Source organism: Oncorhynchus mykiss, chromosome 10 (assembly GCF_057628025.1).
Source record: "Oncorhynchus mykiss isolate SJ-2025 chromosome 10, ASM5762802v1, whole genome shotgun sequence".
Classification (NCBI taxonomy): domain Eukaryota; kingdom Metazoa; phylum Chordata; class Actinopteri; order Salmoniformes; family Salmonidae; genus Oncorhynchus; species Oncorhynchus mykiss.
The window spans coordinates 19,713,121-19,730,481 of record NC_143031.1 but is presented as its reverse complement, the minus strand read 5'-3'; the positions used below and the strand labels follow the sequence as shown (position 1 = coordinate 19,730,481).

At 40.0% G+C, this 17,361-nt stretch overlaps 1 long non-coding RNA gene across 1 annotated transcript; it reads right to left on the bottom strand.

The window, feature by feature from the left end:
* Positions 1-11,332: 11,332 nt before the first annotated feature.
* On the bottom strand, positions 11,333-17,072 carry LOC149979954 (uncharacterized). The gene is made up of 2 exons (XR_016483605.1): positions 16,079-17,072; positions 11,333-12,285 (listed from the first exon to the last, which is right to left on the bottom strand). It is a non-coding gene; the product is annotated as an uncharacterized LOC149979954 (long non-coding RNA).
* Between the last annotated feature and the right edge of the window lie 289 nt (positions 17,073-17,361).

Sequence of the window (17,361 nt, the reverse complement as noted above, 5' to 3'; positions counted from 1 at the left end):
CAATTCCCAATCGCATTGATAAAAAAAATCCCCAGTGTTATGCAAATGAGAATATAGGACCTATGAACACACGGGAATAATGGAATAACTGTGATTCATCCACACATCATGCCTATCAGGAGCAGAAAAACGAACATTTTATGACGCAATGTTTTTATATATCTAATATAATCCAGAGCCATATATAGCTTTTCATGGCTCTGAAATAAACAGTGAAAAAGCATTTCCATGTCTCGCTGTATCAGCCATAAACCTGACCTGAGTAATGTCAAAGTGTAGATATTCTCAAAAAAATAAAACTAATGTTCAGAATTCACAGACGCACAAGTAGGTCAATGTAGTGAATCTGAAGAGAGACACCTTTAGTTCCCTCTACTGGAGAAAGAGGTAATTGTTCTGGCTGTGTGTCTCCTGTCAACAGAAATACATAGTAATGGCGTATCCCTTTTAAACTCTACCATGGTTGTCCAATCTCTTCTCTTTTATTTATTTTAGCCACAGATTTACTAGCCGTATTTCTTAAAAAATCTGATAATTTAAAAGTGATACGTATTTTTGGTAAATATATAAATATCAGTCAATTTGCAGATGATACTGCCCTTTTCCTAAAGGATAGAGCGGCTATTCCCTTGGCTATTGACAGAATCAAGACATTTTCAATGGCCTCTGAATTGACTCTCATATTTAACAAATGTGATCTCATGCCAATTCATTGCTGTGACTCCGTCAACATTGCCTCCATACCTGTTAAAAAGGTAGTTAAATATTTAGGAATTGTTATCACTAAAAGCGTTTCAGATAGAGAATCTTTAAACGTCAGTAATAAAATTAATTCCATGAGAGTTTCATTAAGTCAATGGCTGCAACGTGATATCTACATTTTGGGTCGTATTCTTTGGTCCAAGACTGATGGTTTATCTAGAATCATTTACCCAAGTCCCTCTCTTTACCTTTCTTCTAAAAACATCGAAAACAGTTAATTCTGTTATACTTAGATTTGTTTGGAGGAATAAAACACATTATAGTTGGGAATCTCAATTAGTGAAAGACTATGACGATTGAGGTTTACAGGCTATTGATTTTGAGTCGTTAGTGGGTGCTTTTAGAATTAAATGGTTGAAATTGTCTGTCTAATCCTACCTCTAGGTGGTATCATAGCCCTAACAGTTGGTTTTATAAACTTCGTGAACTTAAATTCCGAATGAAATGCGATTTTGACCCTCCAAAATTACCTGTGAAACTGTTTAAGTTTCACCAGCAAATTAGATGTTTCTGGTAAATGATATTCAACCACAAAACATTGATTTGGAATAATAGAGTTATTAAAATTAATAGGAAATCCATTTTCAAAGGCCTTTGGTTTGACAAGGGTATTCATTTTGTATGTGATCTGTTCGACAACACTGGGGAGTTTCTGCAGTTTTATGAATTAATTGGTACAGTTCAGGTTAATATTACTCAGAGAGAATATATGAAGGTTTGCAAAGCAATTACACATCCTTTACTTGGACTTATTAAGAACACTGTTATATTATGAGGTTGTTCCCTCTTTTCCAAGTTTACAAATTAATGACGCATTAATAAAAATCTACAATAAGTGGATACGATTGGCAGTTAATGAAGTATATTCATAATTCAATATATTGCTATGGAAGTGACCAACCCATGCTATGGTCAAAAACGACTACCTTTAACCTTAATTATCCAGTTATGTAAAAAAAAAAATTTTGAAACTAATTTTAAAATATTTTCTTCCATCTATCTTGTTTTAAGGATTTCTTGCACAAAATATTCAATTTTGGCAAAATGCCTTGTGTTTTTTGTTCCTCTGATTCAGAATCTATAAAGCATTTATTTTTTTCATTCAGCCATTCTAGTAAACTATGGATTGAAATTCATGAATGGCTGTGTATAAATTCTCCAGAATTCTCTTTGATGATGTTAAATGGGATTATGCTTATCCTTGTAATTCCGACCGTAACTATTTTATTAACATTATTCTCTTGGCCAAATTGTTCACAAATATAAATGGGGTGGAAAAATTCCTATTTTATTGTTCTTTTCATTTAACTGTTACAATTTTATAAATCCCTCAAATTTGTGAAACTTGAAATGTTGGAAAAATTATTAGAATTTACACCTCTGAACGTCTGTTAATGTCTCAATGCCTTGTCACATATAAATGATGTCCTGAATTATTATTATTTATTTATTTTCTGGGGGGAGGGGGGGTTCACCTGTTGTTTTGTTTTATTTTTACAGGAATGTCCCTGTATTGATGTGCAATATTGTTATTGTTGCAATTCATTTTTATATATTTTTTAAACTCTACCATGGTTTGTTGGACAAAGCCTATGGAGAAAATGAATGGCGTTCATGTAGGGTTTTTGGATAAACGCTGAAAATAAGTTATGTGGTGTACACAGGTTTAGAAGATTTTCTACGTTTTGTTCTATGAGATAACCTTCACCAGCTAACGTAACTTTTTGTGAATTTTTAAGCATTTACGTAATAAAAAACACAAAGCACATAATTCATAAAAGGTCATGTTAACTGACTGCTATTATCACAAAAACCAAACGTATAAGATCTCCTAAGCCTGTGTTAACCTCAGATCTCATTTTCAGGGTTTTTCCAAAACCCTATTCATTCCCAATTCATTTTCCCATAGGGATGGCTGAATGAACCTGCATTTTTGCACCACAAGCTGGCGAGCTCTATTTAGTCTAAAATAGGTTCATTAGTCAAGGCTTTGATCAACAGTGTTCAGTAGTGTCACCTGCTGGTCAAAAGAATTTAGAGCAGCAAAATCATTATAGATGATGTCCCACACTCCATAGCTTGTGTGCATCGAAGGCTTTTTGTCTTCTAACAAATCACTACCAAACCAATCAGGTGGTTGTTCGACAAAATGAAGCTTCGGACGTCATTTATCACGTGCTTCTGATAACGTTTTTGTATACATGTATTTTATTGCCAATGAACAAATACAATAAGGCATAACATGCATTCAAATAGTCAGTGGGAATCAGAGCACACAAGGGTTACACCACAGCTAAGTAAACAAACCAAAATACAAAAGGAAATAAATAAACCATAATAAAATAAGGGCTACAAATTAGGCATAACTTAAGCTATGGGGTCTTCTAATAAATCTAATCTATTAATCAATTTTATGTTAAGCGGTGAGACACAGGGGAACCCAAGAGCATTCTCAGATGAGGAAACTGGGATGAATGAACCAAAATATTTATTGTTATTAATTGTTACACATGGAGTGCAGATCCGGGAAGCTCGGATGAGTTGCAGAAAAAACAGATGTGGAGACTGAGGTTGGAGCTAGCTGAGTAGAACAGGGTAAACAGGTCCTGAGGGGAATCCAAGGTAGCGGTGTTGAGTAAAATCCAGAGCAAGGGAGTTGGGTGGTGAGATGTGGAACAGGAGACAGGAGCCAGAGACAGAGCGGTAACTACAATGAGAGGATAAACGGTGTCAGGCAGGGAAACAGGCACAGCAGCGTAACAGGATCTTGCATAATCATAAATGGCTAGAATCATGAACTGACTGAGCAGAGATCACGATCTGGCAGTGGAAGTGGCAGGACTGAGTGTCTGTAGAGGTCTTGATTATGCAACAAGTTGCAGCTGGTAGGGATCTGCTCTGACTCCAGCACACCTGTCTCCAACCACACAATCACACAGAGAGGGAGAGGGAGAGAGAAAGTGTGTACAGGGGGAGTAACTGCAGGTCAAGAAGACACCGGATGAACACCAGAGGGCATAGCAGGAGCAGATGTGACATTTCAAGAGTCTTTTAGACAACTTTTTTTCCATACACATTTCAATGAATTGAAGTAATTAACATATTATTTCTGAAAAACAATAAGCAAAGGCTGTATTTACTTTTCATGAATATAACATTTACCAAAAATAAGTAAAACATTCAATAGAAATTCTATGTTCTTATCTTCCAAATGTTATACCGAAAGTTACATTATCTCTAGTAAACTGGGTTATTGGAAAGATTTTTTCTTCTTCTAACCAGTAATACATATCACTCCAGGGTGTGTTGCTGTAAACACAAATGGTCTGTAGTTTCAAATTCTGAGACACAAAATATGCAGTTATTGTGACCAAAATTGAATCTATGCCTAAGGAATTCTCTTGAGGGATATATATCATTCAATATTTTGAAGTGCATTATTCCTTTACTTTAGGCGGTACAGGAAAAGACAAGTAATTAATACATTTCCTAATAATGGGCTTCGAATAAATTAGAGATATGGATTTTTTGCTGAATTGCATAGGAAATAAATTGTTGGTTTAAAGTTGATGGATTCATTTGTTTGGCAATTTATCACTTGTGAAATCATGCCCATCAATCAGTAATGACGGCAAATGAGGGATGTCAACCATATGAGCTACTGTGTTTTTAACAATGAGAGCAAAATACTTTGGGATACTCTTGAAGAGACAACCTTGCTTTATGACATATCTCCTTATAATGTTGTTCACCACTGTAGAGAAGTGTCCATTTTTGTTCATAAATGTTTTAAATTCTTTGTAAGAGAGGACCTCACACTTACAGATGACATTGATTTTGTAGAAATTCCCTGGTATCGGCCACCAGATTCTGACATTGGTAGTTTCATTGATATCCTTTTTACAAAAAATTATTATGATATATATTTTTTTGCCCTTTTTCTTCCCAATTGGTAGTTACAGTCTTTTCCCATCGCTGCAACTCCCGTGCGGACTCAGGAGAGGCGAAGGTCGAGAGCCATGCATCCTCCGAAACACGACCCTTCCAAGCCGCACTGCTTCTTGACACAATGCTCACTTAACCCAGCCGCACCAATGTGTCGGAGGAACCACCGTACAGTTGGCAACCGAAGCCAGCGTACATGCACCCAGCCGCCACAAGGAGTGAATTGTGCGTTGCCTCATGGGTCTCCCGGTCGCGGCTGGCTGCGACACAGCCCGGGATCGAACCCAGATCTGTAGTGACACCTCTAGCACTGATCAGTGCCTAAAAACGCTGCGCCACTCGGAAGGCTTCATTGATGTCCTCGCATCAACTTTGGATTTGATTAATAATGAAGGTTACATTTGTTTTCTATTTTGTGACTACAACATACCTTATTTAAAAGTAAGAACCACTCACTGACATCTGATGTTTAAATACTTTATACTCCAGCTATATGTATCCCCCTCATCTATAAGCCCACAAGAGTGACCACTTCATCTGCCACCCTTATTGATAATATAGAGTCTGCTTACCATACTTTCCTCACATCTTTCAATTCCGTATTTTACCACAGCTTTCCTTTAGTTACAGTGCCTTGCGAAAGTATTCGGCCCCCTTGAACTTTGCGACCTTTTGCCACATTTCAGGCTTCAAACATAAAGATATAAAACTGTATTTTTTTGTGAAGAATCAACAACAAGTGGGACACAATCATGAAGTGGAACGACATTTATTGGATATTTCAAACTTTTTTAACAAATCAAAAACTGAAAAATTGGGCGTGCAAAATTATTCAGCCCCCTTAAGTTAATACTTTGTAGTGCCACCTTTTGCTGCGATTACAGCTGTAAGTCGTTTGGGGTATGTCTCTATCAGTTTTGCACATCGAGAGACTGAAATTTTTCCCATTCCTCCTTGCAAAACAGCTCGAGCTCAGTGAGGTTGGATGGAGAGCATTTGTGAACAGCGATTTCAGTTATTTACACAGATTCTCGATTGGATTCAGGTCTGGACTTTGACTTGGCCATTCTAACACCTGGATATGTTTATTTTTGAAACATTCCATTGTAGATTTTGCTTTATGTTTTGGATCATTGTCTTGTTGGAAGACAAATCTCCGTCCCAGTCTCAGGTCTTTTGCAGACTCCATCAGGTTTTTTACCAGAATGGTCCTGTATTTGGCTCCATCCATCTTCCCATCAATTTTAACCATCTTCCCTGTCCCTGCTGAAGAAAAGCAGGCCCAAACCATGATGCTGCCACCACCATGTTTGACAGTGGGGATGGTGTGTTCAGCTGTGTTGCTTTTACGCCAAACATAACGTTTTACATTGTTGCCAAAAAGTTCAATTTTGGTTTCATCTGACCAGAGCACCTTCTTCCACATGTTTGGTGTGTCTCCCAGGTGGCTTGTGGCAAACTTTAAACGACACTTTTTATGGATATCTTTAAGAAATGGCTTTCTTCTTGCCACTCTTCCATAAAGGCCAGATTTGTGCAATATACGACTGATTGTTGTACTATGGACAGAGTCTCCCACCTCAGCTGTAGATCTCTGCAGTTCATCCAGAGTGATCATGGGCCTCTTGGCTGCATCTCTGATCAGTCTTCTCCTTGTATGAGCTGAAAGTTTAGAGGGACGGCCAGGTCTTGGTAGATTTGCAGTGGTCTGATACTCCTTCCATTTCAATATTATCGCTTGCACAGTGCTCCTTGGGATGTTTAAAGCTTGGGAAATCTTTTTGTATCCAAATCCGGCTTTAAACTTCTTCACAACAGTATCTCGGACCTGCCTGGTGTGTTCCTTGTTCTTCATGATGCTTTCTGCGCTTTTAACGGACCTCTGAGACTATCACAGTGCAGGTGCATTTATACGGAGACTTGATTACACACAGGTGGATTGTATTTATCATCATTAGTCATTTAGGTCAACATTGGATCATTCAGAGATCCTCACTGAACTTCTGGAGAGAGTTTGCTGCACTGAAAGTAAAGGGGCTGAATAATTTTGCACGCCCAATTTTTCAGTTTTTGATTTGTTAAAAAAGTTTGAAATATCCAATAAATGTCGTTCCACTTCATGATTGTGTCCCACTTGTTGTTGATTCTTCACAAAAAAATACAGTTTTATATCTTTATGTTTGAAGCCTGAAATGTGGCAAAAGTTCGCAAAGTTCAAGGGGGCCGAATACTTTCGCAAGGCACTGTAAATCACGTAAGAGAGCTGGAAACCTTGGTTTACAACTGGTTTTAAAAAATCCTCAGTTAAAATCCTGTATAAAAACTTTTTCAAAATCCCTCTCCCCTGAATTCTGCAAATTACAAAAAGTATAAGAATAAATTTACTCATCTACTTTGGATATCCCCCCAAAATTATTTTACAAACAAATTCCAAAAATCCTTAAATAATAAATTCAAAATCCTCAATCAACTGTTGAATAAAAAGACATCTACAACTATTCCATCTCAATTTATTGTTGAAAAGAGGACCTACAGTGATCCTGATGTTATTTCATGTTAATTGTATAACGTTTTTGTGAATGTAGGTTCCTTCCTCTCTGTCAAACAAAAAACTGATGGAAATCCTTTGGATTACATTAAGGGACATTTCCCTTCTCTGCTTCAGTTTGATCCTCCTGATGTAATGGAGGTGATGGAGATAATTGTTAACTTTAAGATATCAGCAGCAGGTCATGACAAGATTGGTTCCTCTGGGGAAATCAGTGTCTTCCTCAATTACTGAGCCTCTGAAATATATCTTCACAAAATCAATGCAAATGGGTATTGTTCCTAAATATTTGAAAATTGCCAAAGATATTCACCTCTATAAATCTTGCGATCCCAGATCTTTTACAAATTATCGCTCAATATCTGTACTAGCATGCTTTTCTAAACTCATTGAAAAATTGGTGATTAGAGAATGTTGAAACATTTAAATCAACACTGTATTCTATATGAGCACCAACATGGTTTTCGTAAAAACTACTCCACAGACATGGCTCTTTTGCAACTTGTGGATCAAATCTTTACAGCCCTGAACAACAATGAATACCTCTAGGCATCTTTTTTAGATTTAGCCAAAGCGTTGGACACGGTTGATCATGAAATATTACTTTCTACATTTTATTATTACTGTTTTCACGATTTTATATATAATTGGCTATATATTTATGTTTATGTTAGAGAACAGTATGTTTATGCAAATCTTTAAATAATTTGTTTTATTTAGTATAGTAAAAGCTATTGTCTTAAGCATCCTAAATAATGCCATAGATTCAGTTTTTGAAAAATAGTCAACTTCAAGGCAAAAAAAAGGGGAAGCATGATGTAAACCTGGTATTCTAACTGATTATAAACTACTAACATGCTGACCAGACCTGACAGGTAGCAAAATACATTTAGAAATCCATGTTATTCAATTATTGCACCCACACTGCTCGCGCGTGAACCAGGGACCCTCTGCACACATCAACAACAGTCACTCACGAAGCATCGTTACCCATCGCTCCACAAAAGCCGCGGCCCTTGCAGAGCAAGGGGAACTACTACTTCAAGGTCTCAGAGCAAGTGAAGTAACCGACTGAAACGCTATTTAGCGCGCACCAACGCTAACTAAGCTAGCCGTTTCACATCCGTTACACTCACCCCCCTTTTGCCTCCTCCTTTTCCGCAGCAACCAGTGATCCGGGTCAACAGCATCAATATAACTCTGCACAAATCAACAACAGTCACCCACGAAGCATCGTTACCCATCGCTCCACAAAAGCCGCGGCCCTTGCAGAGCAAGGGGAACTACTACTTCAAGGTCTCAGAGCAAGTGAAGTCACCGATTGAAACGCTATTTAGCTCGCACCACCGCTAACTAAGCTAGCCGTTTCACACCCGTTACACCAACGAGCGTCTGCGATGCCAAGAGCTAAAATAGACCTCCGTTCTATTTCTGTCGCAGATCGTGCTGAAAGTCCTGCCTCTATAGAAGCGGGTACCCACGTGCCATCTCCTCATTGATTATACCCACATGGGTGATTGAAAGACGAACTGTTTTGCTGGTGGTTGTGGTAATATTATGAAAGTTTAGATGCGATCACCATATAAATTCAAAGATGAAAAATCCTGGAAGGAGGAGAGATGACTAGAAACGATTCGGGTGGCCGTTATATGTGTGGATTATTGTCGGAGGACCTTATGCATTTCAGGTAAAATAAGAACTCAATGTTTAAATCCCAGGACAAATTAGCTAGCAAGTGCAAGCTAACTAGCCAAATTGCCATACATGTTTAATGCTTTTCGACCTGTCCCCAAATTATTGTCATTGGTTCAGAGTTTGTTTTGATATTTTACCTGCGTGTCGTGATCGCGTTTGGTGTAGGGGGACAAAATAAATGTGCGCACGATGGCGCACGCGCGCAGCCGGTTTGGGTTCCGTGTAAAGGCCAACGATTTATCGCTGCGCCACTGAGTATGTATGAAAACAGCGGAGGAAAAACACGTATATCTGAACATCTCACGCCGCTATTTATTGCTGACCAGCAGATGTCACTAATGAATATTATGAACAGATAATGATGCTCTGAGTAATAAACCGTTTTTTCAGCAACAATTTGGTGAAAGGGCTCGGAGCTTTAAGAAAGCCTCGGTTTCCCATCAATACTAAGGGTCCGTTCGTAAATGCACTCTGGCTATCTACTCCGATTTCACAGCACTCTCGTCTGAGCGTGCCAGAGCGCAGAATAACTGATTAATTTACAAACGCATTGAATATGGCAGGTGTCAGTGAACGTGGCAACGGTTACAATCACCAACGCTCTAGATGAAAACAGACTCGTTTTTTTTGTTTTGGTAATGGATCAATAAAGATGCATGTATTATTGTGTTGGTTGAAATTAAATGTTTTGTCTCTTCTTGGCCATTTGTAGTGTGGATGCCTGGTATTCTATTGTTGTCCAGTGTAACAGTACAATTTAGACCGTCCCCTCGCCCATACCCGGGCGCGAACTAGGGACCTTCTGCACACATCAACAGTCACCCTCGAAGCATCGTTACCCATCACTCCACAAAAGCCGCGGCCCTTGCAGAGCAAGGGGAACTACTACTTCAAGGTCTCAGAGCAAGTGACGTCACTGATTGAAACGCTATTTAGCGCCCACGCTAACTAAGCTAGCCGTTTCACATCCGTTACACCAGCATAGGTTACCTAAATGGGCTTTACATTTTTTTTAATATCAAAAGTAGCCTACTTCCTATTTCATAATGAATGTCACTGTATGAGTTCAATTAGGCCTACGTAATTTCATAAGAGTTTCTATTGTAAACGAATTGAGTTTCAATTGTATCCGTTTTAATTTCAAATTGCAATTTTCTCATGTAAACAAATGGCACAACAGCCCATTTACAAATAACTATTTTGTATCTTTGAAACAAATTTTCAAAACTAGAATTACCTTCACATTGACAATTTGTTTTGTAATCAATCGTTATAGAGTTTCAAACCACTTGTACAACACTATGAAATGCATGCTAATTTTGGCCAATAAGGTAAATGAGACAGACCACGTTTTGTGGCGCACTGCCAAGCTGTGTGGTTGCTACTTCTCCGTTAGATGGCGCCGTTGCAGCTGTATAGCAGCGAGCCATTTCACTACAAGGTTGACAACGCATAAGGGGGAGTGAACGAGTGCACACTTCTGGAGAAGGGTGGAGAATCGGTAGCAGCCATAATAAATTGACTCAGTGATAAGACCCTAACTCAAGTGTATACTGCTAAACATCCCGTGGTCCCCAAAGAGCCTTCCTCTGTATAGTTATGGGCCTGTCCATGCATAACTGCCAGGGCCGGTCCGCTCATTACGTAGGGTTTCCACCACCTCAGAATTTGCCAAAGTCCCGCCCCATTCAATTTCAATGGGAGTACGCGAAGAAATGGGCATGGGATTGTGGGAAGGTGAGCTGGCGAACCCTTCTTACTGAGCAGACGTTTGCTTGAAAGTCTTCCATTCATGAAACATAGTTCCAGGCAATCACAACCAAAAGAGATGGAGGAAAGCCAATCCCTGCTGTGTCTGGTTTTCCAATTTTATATGGTTTTGCTTTGCTAGAATACAGAGACAAAATCATAAGGTCAAAAGCATGATTGCAGAGACTGTTGGTGTTGATGGTGAGTGAAGAGAGATTTGCACGTTTGCTTGTGCTGTTAGCTAGTTATGAACATCGAGCAGCCTAAACCTCAAAACTGAAATTGTGAAATATCCCACCAAAGGATAGAAATCACCAGTAACATGCATTAAAAACATTGTAAATGATACACTAAGCATGAATGGTCCATGTAATATGCTACCAATGGTATTATGGTATCTTGATTCTCATATTATAGCTTATCGCTCTTTCATTATACTGGTGTCATGGCATTGAGTCTAGCTATTCTCTGCTTCAGATGTACACATGCCCATTAGACCAGTTATGTCATCATACTGTAGGACTATGGCTGCATTGGTGATGCATGACATTATGATAAGCTGCATAATGAGTTCACATGGCTGATATCCTGAGACAGTGACAATCAAATAAAACCAATTGAAGAGCTCACAACTGGACAAAAAGGTCATGTAATTTGAGAAAGCAACAAACAGACAAATTAGAGAAATCTATTGTTGAATAAAACATTTGCTACCATAAGTGCACATACAACCCATGGCATACAACGATGTGCCAGAAGTCTCTTGGGGCATTCACTGGGCCCTCTTCAATCTGCAGACATGCTTCCACAGTTCTCCATATCCAAGGACAGACATCACAAAGAAACAGGCTTCACTTTATTACAATTAGACAGCCCTGACTTATCTCTCGGTCTGTCTTCAGTTTTCCTCTCTTGGGACTAAAACTGGAGAATATTTTCATATTGTCATCCCACAACCCGCCCTATATTAACTAGTCCACCTTCACCCTTTAAGACAGCTGGAGCAAGAAACCCTTTCACCCTTTTCCATTGCTGTTATCTATACTGAACAAAAAATATAAACACAACATGCAACAACTTTACTTAATCAGTCAATTGAAATAAATAAATTAGGCCCTAATCTATGGTTGTGAGGCTGGTTGGACGTACTGTCAAATTCTCTAAAACAACAGAGGCAGCTTATAGTAGAGAAATTAAATCAAATCAAATTGATTTATATAGCCCTTCATACATCAGCTGATATCTCAAAGTGCTGTACAGAAATCCAGCCTAAAACCCCAAACAGCAAGCAATGCAGGTGTAGAAGCACGGTGGCTAGGAAAAACTCCCTAGAAAGGCCAAAACCTAGGAAGAAACCTAGAGAGGAACCAGGCTATGAGGGGTGGCCAGTCCTCTTCTGGCTGTGCCGGGTGGAGATTATAACAGAACATGGCCAAGATGTTCAAATGTTCATAAATGACCAGCATGGTCCAATAATAATAAGGCAGAACAGTTGAAACTGGAGCAGCAGCACGGCCAGGTGGACTGGGGACAGCAAGGAGTCATCATGTCAGGTAGTCCTGAGGCATGGTCCTAGGGCTCAGGTCCTCCGAGAGAGAGAAAGAAAGAGAGAATTAGAGAGAGCACACTTAAATTCACACAGGACACCGAATAGGACAGGAGAAGTACTCCAGATAAAACAAACTGACCCTAGCCCCCCGACACATGAACTACTGCAGCATAAATACTGGAGGCTGAGACAGGAGGGGTCAGGAGACACTGTGGCCCCATCCGAGGACACCCCCAGACAGGGCCAAACAGGAAGGATATAACCCCACCCACTTTGCCAAAGCACAGCCCCCACACCACTAGAGGGATATCTTCAACCACCAACTTACCATCCTGAGACAAGGCTGAGTGTAGCCCACAAAGATCTCCGCCACGGCACAACCCAAGGGGGGGGCGCCAACCCAGAAAAGATGATCACATCAATGACTCAACCCACTCAGTTGACGCACCCCTCCCAGGGACGGTATGAGAGAGCCCCAGTAAGCCAGTGACTCAGCCCCTGTAATAGGGTTAGAGGCAGAGAATCCAAGTGGAAAGAGGGGAACCGGCCAGGCAGAGACAGCAAGGGTGGTTCGTTGCTCCAGAGCCTTTCCGTTCACCTTCACACTCCTGGGCCAGACTACACTCAATCATATGACCCACTGAAGAGATGAGTCTTTAGTAAAGACTTAAAGGTTGAGACCGAGTTTGCGTCTCTGACATGGGTAGGCAGACCGTTCCATAAAAATGGAGCCCTATAGGAGAAAGCCCTGCCTCCAGCTGTTTGCTTAGAAATTCTAGGGACAATTAGGAGGCCTGCGTCTTGTGACCGTAGCGTACGTGTAGGTATGTACGGCAGGACCAAATCAGAGAGATAGGTAGGAGCAAGCCCATGTAATGCTTTGTAGGTTAGCAGTAAAACCTTGAAATCAGCCCTTGCTTTGACAGGAAGCCAGTGTAGGGAGGCTAGAACTGGAGTAATATGATCAAATTTTTGGGTTCTAGTCAGGATTCTAGCAGCCGTATTTAGCACTAACTGAAGTTTATTTAGTGCTTTATCCGGGTAGCCGGAAAGTAGAGCATTGCAGTAGTCTAACCTAGAAGTGACAAAAGCATGGATGAATTTTTCTGCATAATTTTTGGACAGAAAGTTTCTGATTTTTGCAATGTTACGTAGATGGAAAAAAGCTGTCCTTGAAATGGTCTTGATATGTTCTTCAAAAGAGAGATCAGGGTCCAGAGTAACGCCGAGGTCCTTCACAGTTTTATTTGAGACGACTGTACAACCATTAAGATTAATTGTCAGATTCAACAGAAGATCTCTTTGTTTCTTGGGACCTAGAACAAGCATCTCTGTTTTGTCCGAGTTTAAAAGTAGAAAGTTTGCAGCCATCCACTTCCTTATGTCTGAAACACATGCTTCTAGCGAGGGCAATTTTGGGGCTTCACCATGTTTCATTGAAATGTACAGCTGTGTGTCATCCGCATAGCAGTGAAAGTTAACATTATGTTTTCGAATGACATCCCCAAGAGGTAAAATATATAGTGAAAACAATAGTGGTCCTAAAACGGAACCTTGAGGAACACCGAAATTTACAGTTGATTTGTCAGAGGACAAACCATTCACAGAGACAAACTGATATCTTTCCGACAGATAAGATCTAAACCAGGCCAGAACTTGTCCGTGTAAACCAATTTGGGTTTCCAATCTCTCCAAAAGAATGTGGTGATCGGTGGTATCAAAAGCAGCACTAAGGTCTAGGAGCACGAGGACAGATGCAGAGCCTTGGTCTGATGCCATTAAAAGGTCATTTACCACCTTCACAAGTGCAGTCTCAGTGCTATGATGGGGTCTAAAACCAGACTGAAGCATTTCGTATACATTGTTTGTCTTCATGAAGGCAGTGAGTTGCTGCGCTACAGCCTTTTCTAAAATTTTTGAGAGGAATGGAAGATTCGATATAGGCCGATAGTTTTTTATATTTTCTGGGTCAAGGTTTGGCTTTTTCAAGAGAGGCTTTCTTACTGCCACTTTTAGTGAGTTTGGTACACATCCGGTGGATAGAGAGCCGTTTATTATGTTCAACATAGGAGGGCCAAGCACAGGAAGCAGTTCTTTCAGTAGTTTAGTTGGAATAGGGTCCAGTATGCAGCTTGAAGGTTTAGAGGCCATGATTATTTTCATCATTGTGTCAAGAGATATAGTACTAAAACACTTGAGCGTCTCTCTTGATCCTAGGTCCTGGCAGAGTTGTGCAGACTCAGGACAACTGAGCTTTGAAGGAATACGCATATTTAAAGAGGAGTCCGTAATTTGCTTTCTAATAATCATGATATTTTCCTCAAAGAAGTTCATGAATTTATCACTGCTAAAGTGAAAGCCATCCTCTCTTGGGGAATGCTGCTTTTTAGTTAGCTTTGCGACAGTATCAAAAAGGAATTTCGGATTGTTCTTATTTTCCTCAATTAAGTTAGAAAAATAGGATGATCGAGCAGCAGTAAGGGCTCTTCGGTACTGCACGGTACTGTCTTTCCAAGCTAGTCGGAACACTTCCAGTTTGGTGTGGCGCCATTTCCGTTCCAATTTTCTGGAAGCTTGCTTCAGAGCTCGGGTATTTTCTGTGTACCAGGGAGCTAGTTTCTTATGAGAAATGTTTTTAGTTTTTAGGGGTGCAACTGCATCTAGGGTATTGCGCAAGGTTAAATTGAGTTCCTCAGTTAGGTGGTTAACTGATTTTTGTCCTCTGGCGTCCTTGGGTAGACAGAGGGAATCTGGAAGGACATCAAGGAATCTTTGTGTTGTCTGTGAATTTATAGCACGACTTTTGATGTTCCTTGGTTGGGGTCTGAGCAGATTATTTGTTGCAATTGCAAACGTAATAAAATGGTGGTCCGATAGTCCAGGATTATGAGGAAAAACATTAAGATCCACAACATTTATTCCATGGGACAAAACTAGGTCCAGAGTATGACTGTGACAGTGAGTGGGTCCAGAGACATGTTGGGCAAAACCCACTGAGTCGATGATGGCTCCGAAAGCCTTTTGGAGTGGGTCTGTGGACTTTTCCATGTGAATATTAAAGTCACCAAAGATTAGAATATTACCTGCTATGAGTACAAGGTCCGATAGGAATTCAGGGAACTCAATGAGGAACGCTGTATATGGCCCAGGAGGCCAGTAGCTATAAAAAGTGATTGAGTAGGCTGCTTGACTAGAAGCATGACTAGAAGCTCAAATTAACACTTAATTATTTGGCAACATCTCTGGTGGCCATTCCTGCAGTCAGCAAGCCAATCGTACGCTTCCTCAAAACTTGAGACATCTGTGGCAGTGTTGTGTGACAGAACTGCACATTTTAGAGAGGCCTTTTATTGTCCCCAGCACAAGGTGCACCTGTGTAATGAGCCGGCTATTTAATCTGCTTTTTTTTTTAATTAAAAATGCCACACCTGTCACGTGGATGGATGATCTTGACAAAGGAGAAAAACTCACTAACAGGGATGTAAACAAATTTGTGCACATTTTAGAAAAATAATATTTTTGTGCATATGGAATATTTCTGGAACGTTTTAATTCAGTTCATGAAACATGGTACCAACACTGCATTTATATTTTTGTTCAGTACAAATGCATTTGGAGCATACATTTTTAATTTACAATGATACATAGGCAAACTTCAAGATAACAAGCTAATATGAAGTTAACGTTAGTTGGTGATATTTCACTTAGTTCTGTAAAGTTGGCTAGCTAGCTAACAAGCAGCTCAATAGCATACACAGCTAGCTAATAATACTTTTAAAAAAAATATATATATATTTTATTATAAACATTTTCCAAATGTATTTACTTACTTGAATAGGTTCACGCCTACGCCCATGAAGCGGCCAATCTCTTAGAGCGAAGAGTTGTCAAACTCATCACTTCTGGTCGAAGCATAGCCTTTGCAGCGCAGATTGATGGCGGACATTTCTGAACTGACCAAGGCGCACCTCCAACAACAAATAAAACCTCACATTATTTTGCCAAAAAACAAAGACGATTTAGCTCAACCAGTGGCATATGGGCTTGTTAGGTGAGCGCTGATGCCGCCCTGTGATAAGCAGTGGTCACTTTTTCAATAGCGCAAAATAGTTCGCTTGTCCATTCCGAGCACGCCTCTCCAGGGTGCTGTTGGAGAGACGCGAGGCTTCACCAACTTTCCGTCCCCCTAAAATATTTGAACATAAATCATGTAGCAGATATAGACTACATCATGGAGGTTTCTCCGATCAAATAGCCTAACCTAAATGGCACCCAATCCCAAAAAATATGAACAAACAAACATCCCCCAAAAACAGGAGAGGTCAAAGTAAAATGGACAATCAGGCTACTCACAACTGCGGTCCAGGAATTTCCTTTACGAAAAAAGATTGCAGTCAGAGTGCAGTACGACTAACTGTAGTATGCTGTAAATACTGCGTCCAAAATGTTTTACTGCAATCACTGCCTCCAAAATACCAGTCGACTGCACTTTCATAACATTTTTTTGTAAGGGTTCACCCCGTGAGCTAAGTAGTCATGATGGTTTCAAGTTTGTATCCATCGATTTTTTATGATCATAGCGAAAAATAAAATACATCTGCATTTCCCGCTGTGTACACACATTGCTTCTCGTTGCAAATAGGCCCAGGATAACTCCTGATAACGTTGGGTAGCTGCTGATATTCATCTTATAAATAGCCATTCATTCGTCACAGGAATCAGGACTAAAGCCAATGCAACGGCCTGTTTTACAAACGGTGGGTCTACCGCAGATGGGCATTCATAAAATTCCAATGCAACCAGACATGTGGCCTAAACACTAGTGTAAGCAAGGACCGACGCAGACGTCTTTTATATGTATTTTTTTTGGTCCCATCTGGACCAGCAGGCTTTTGGTGTTTCACAAACATTATGCCTACCGCATTGATGGGCATTCATAGAATTCCATTGCAGGCAGACACTGTAGGCTACACCCCAGTACACACAGACCGATGCCTTTGACATATTTTTTGGTCCTGTCCAGACAGGCCTAGATTTCCACATTGGTTTTTAGTCCTGACCAAATCTGAACCAATCATAGATTGGTCTAGATTTTGTCCAGTCTGGACCAGCC